Raw genomic sequence first — 4,619 nt, 5'->3', positions numbered from 1 at the left:
GCACTCTCCCACCTACCTAGTTCCCTCTTTTCAACCACTTCTGTTCTCTATACTAATTACCCTTCTATGTGAGAGTTAAGCATCCTCTCTTGTTATTTAGTTTCTTTGAGTCTGTAAATTATAGAGTGTTTATCATATGGCTAAAATGGGCAAATTAGTGAATACATCCATGTGTGTCTTTCAAGGTCTGGGTTGCTTCACTCAAGATGATCTTTCCTAACTAAATAAACCTGCCTGAAATTTTTCATTATTTCCTTGTTTTTAATAGCTGAGTAGTATCTTGTTGTGTGAAAATAACACTGTTTCTTCATCCATTCTTCAGAGAGATATCTAGGTTGTTTCCAGATTCTAGTTATGACAAATTAAGCTGCTATGAACATAGCTGAGCAAGTGTCCTTGTATGGTGGAGAATTTCTTGGGTATTGGTGTCAAATAGTAGTATAGCTGGGTATTGAGGTAGAGCTAATTTTCTGAGAAAGTGCCAGATTGATTTCCAAAGTGGTTGTACAGTTTTCACTCTCACCAGTAATGCAGGAATATTCCCTCTTTTTCATATCCTTGCCAGCATGTGCTGTTACTTGAGTTTTGATCTTTGATATTTTGATAAGTGTAAAATGGCATCTCAGAATCACTTGTATTTTTCTTTGTCATATCCTATCTCTGACTCATTCTGTCAAATCTTTCTCTGATTTGTAACTTTGTCTTTCCCTTATTTAGACATCATTGTTTGGGATTAAAGCTCTGTACTAAGGGCATGTTTATATTCCAGTCAGAGAGATCAAAGGTGGATGTCTGCTTTACAGCAAGAAGGAGTAAAGATTTGTGGTTTTTCTGCATTTCAGCCAGATCACACTTTCTAGAAGGTCCTTGGATGCGATCCATTGCCAGAGCACCCATGTTGCTGGATTAAAATTCCTCTACCAAAATGTAGTCAGAATTTTAATATTGTCACGAGCAATATCTCACACAGGTTATTAAAATATAAACATGAAAATCTTTTGTTTATTCTATTAAGCACTATTTTCTGGATAGAATAGTGTGTAACATAAAATGTTTTCTATTCATATACAATGTTGCATGAAAAATGATGCATCATTTTCAGGAAAAAATATATGAAGTTTTAAGTGATCATCTGTGCAAAAAAACAAATACCCAGCATTCAATTATCATTTGTTTTTCTGACATAAGAATTTAGTGGGGACCAACAAAGGACATGAAATTCAGGTCAGATTGAAAGACCACGATGAGGAGTTATATAAAAGGGCAAGTGGCAGCAATTATGAGCAAAATATATTCCAAGTAAACATGAAGAATTTTTAATGAACTTTTGCTTTATGTAATGTATATGCAGGTAGAGACAAAATTCAAGTATTGACTATTCTGTGTTAAGACACTCTAAGCAATACTCTGTGACATAAAATGCACAGTTCTTATAATATTCCTGGACTCTTCACTTCATTCACTATTGACTGTTTACTGTGCTGTGTATAATTAGATGGTAAGCACAGAAAGTGCTACAAATCTCAGTTTGTGGTAGAGAATATTCTCACTAAATACACAATCAGACAACTCACAGTTAATGCTCTATTGAATGACTAAATAAAAGGAAACGTAATTTCAATTTTAAGTAAGTGGATTATTCTTCTAAATAGATATTAAACAAGGGATTCCATTTGAGTTACACGATTAGGAACTACAGTGAGTAGTCAAATGTAAAGAAGGCTATGTTTTGCAAACAAACAGAAATTAAGCAGTTTTCTTATCTATAAAAATGAACAAGATACACAAAGAGGAACCTAAAGAAGGTCAAACTGATAAAGAAACTTGTGAAGCAGACTGTAATGTAGTGACTAAAAATCAGCATAGAATCCAGAGCAAAGAACAGCAGTTTTGGTAGAGCCTATCTATATTTTCTATTTGTATACTAAGAAAAATTAAGGAACATGTGTACGAATTACAAATATGAATGACATATATCTAAATATATATCCTGAAAACATTTTGTATCTTTAAAAGTAAATTCAGTGTGTAGAGGAACGGTTCGGTAGTTAAAAGCATTTGCTGTTGTTCTAAAGGACCAGAATTTGGGTCTCACGTAATCACAAGCTGTACCTCCAGTTCTAGTGAATTAAAATTTGTGCCTAGATATAATGTAGGCAAAACCCCTACACAAATACAGGAAGCACACACACACAGCAAACAGCGATTCAGTAGGATCCCAGCAGGAGCTGCGGTGGCTCAGTTTTCCTGTACTCTCTCTATCTCCCTTTTCTTTCCCTTTTCTTTTCTCTCTATTTCCCTTTTCTTGGCCGGTGGGGTGGTTGTCTCTGATGGTGTAATTAATATGTTCAATGACATGAAAGTTTGATTGTCCTCAACTCCAGAAGAAGTGAAGAAACTCAAGAAGGCAGTGCTCTTCTGCCAGAGTGAAGGCTAGAAGAACATCATCTTGGAGGAGGGCAAGGAGATCCTAGTAGGAGATGTGGGGCAGACTGCGGGCGACCTGTACATCACTGTTTTCAAGATGCTGCCAGACAAGAACTGCTGCTATGCTCTCTACGATGCAACCTACGAGACCAAGGAGAGCAAGAGGGAGGACCTGGTGTTCATCTTCTGGGACCCTGAGAGTGCACCCCTTAAGATAAAAATGATCTATCCCAGCTCCAAGGATGTCACCAAGAAGAAACTGACAGTAATCAAACATGAATTACAAGAAAACTGCTATGAGGACGTCAAGGACCGCTGCACCTTGACGGAAAACCTAGGTGGCACCGCCATAATCTCCCTGGAGGGAAAGCCTTTGTGAGTCCCCCTGCCTGGAGCATCTAGCATCTAGCACCTGCTCTTGGGTGTTGCAGGCTGCCCTTTTCTTGCCAGACCTGAGGGGCTGGGGGACCCAACAGAGGGAGGGAAATCCCTTCACCCCAGTTGCCAAATGTCCCTCCCACCCCATCTTCCCTCCATCTCTGAAGGTTCTGGCCTTCCCAAACTGCTTTTGGTCTTCTGATTCGTCATGGGTTGAAGGAGACCAAGTTCTGTCTGAGGCACCCAGTTTGTGGGGAGCCTGTTTTTATTATTATTATTATTATTATTATTATCGGTTTTGGCTTTTTTGTTTTGTTTCTGACTCCCCTATTCCTCATCCCTCCCATGCTGCCAACATCTAACCACAATAGTGAGTCTGTGCTTGTCTGTTTAGTTCTGTGTGTAAATGAAATGTGGAAATGACCCTTCCTTGTGCCTTCTGGTTGCCTTCCCTTTCCCTTGAACTTGGACACTTATGAAAGCAGGACCAGTAAGGGACCTTCAATTATAAATAAATAAATAAATAAATGAATAAATAAATAAATAAATAAAATGTTAATTAAGAAAAAAATTAAAAATAATAAAACGGGTATTTTAATAGGTGTGCAGTAATATTTAATAATGAACAGGTAAATCTTGTAGTTATCCATATTACACCCTGAAATAGAAGGCCTTAAATTATATTATCAGAAAATTAATTTGTAATTCTATGGCAGAAAGACATGTGTGCCTAGAATGCAGATATCTTGCATTCCAATCTGAAAGCTAAAAAAACAAACTAAAAAAAAATGATCATTCAAAAAAAAAATAGCACCACTATCTTATTAAGCCAGCATAAACTTAAAATACATAAGAAATGCCATTACAAAAAGCCTCAAGAAATGAAAATGCAGTGCTGGAGTTTATTTCCAGTGTACACATACAAAACAACTCACACCTGTTTTCAGGGAACACCGAGGAAGAGCAGGCGTAAATACTCTAAGCACTGGCAGCTTGGGAAGTTGGCTGTAAGACTATCTCCGTATAATTTAAAAAAACCACATGCATATTCTTTCATAAAAATGACTCCTAAACATGAGCTAAACAAGGATGGCAAAACAAAGATGCCAAAGAGGATGGGAAAAGAATGTGAGGTTTCAGTCCTACACAAAGAACGTCAGTAACCTAGGAATTCTGAGAAAATTACTATATTGCATCAGGGAAGAGCACATCAATTGGTTATCCAATGGCAAGTGGACAGTCCTTAAAACAATCCGGTATCACTATAGAGACTGAGGCGTTTGTGTTTAGTATTATAGACATTTTTACATGCACACACTTATGTGAACATATATGTCCGTATGTGTATATGTATATATTTCTAAATAAATTGTTACACACCAATATACATATGGGTGTATACATTTTTACGTAATCATGAGTTTACATATATTGTGTGTGCATCTGTTATAAATTTCTAAATAAATTGTCACATTGCAAAGTATATATATATGTGTGTGTTTATATATATATATATATATTTACATATATAAATGGGCACATACATTGTATATATATATATATATATATATGTATTCCTAAATAAATCACTACACTGCAAAATCTCTACATACAAGTTTTCTAACAAGTTCTCTTGAATTATTTCTTAAACTGCTTCTTCCATAAAGAATTAGTTTTGCTGTTGGATTATATGTTTTATATGCTGTATGCATTTTTTTTCTCTCAGTTGGGGAGAAGACAAATATTTCTGAATTCTACATTAATACACCAATCTACTGTGAAGCCGTATCATGTGTACCAATTGCTAGGACACA

At 36.1% G+C, this 4,619-nt stretch overlaps 1 pseudogene; it reads left to right on the top strand.

The window, feature by feature from the left end:
• Positions 1-2,311: 2,311 nt before the first annotated feature.
• LOC110566846 (cofilin-1-like) lies at positions 2,312-2,806 on the top strand (annotated as a pseudogene).
• The last annotated feature ends 1,813 nt before the right edge of the window (positions 2,807-4,619 follow it).

Source organism: Meriones unguiculatus, chromosome 9, assembly GCF_030254825.1.
Source record: "Meriones unguiculatus strain TT.TT164.6M chromosome 9, Bangor_MerUng_6.1, whole genome shotgun sequence".
In the NCBI taxonomy this organism is placed as follows: domain Eukaryota; kingdom Metazoa; phylum Chordata; class Mammalia; order Rodentia; family Muridae; genus Meriones; species Meriones unguiculatus.
The sequence above is the reverse complement of the archived record's forward strand: the minus strand, read 5'-3'. Positions and strand labels throughout refer to the sequence as shown.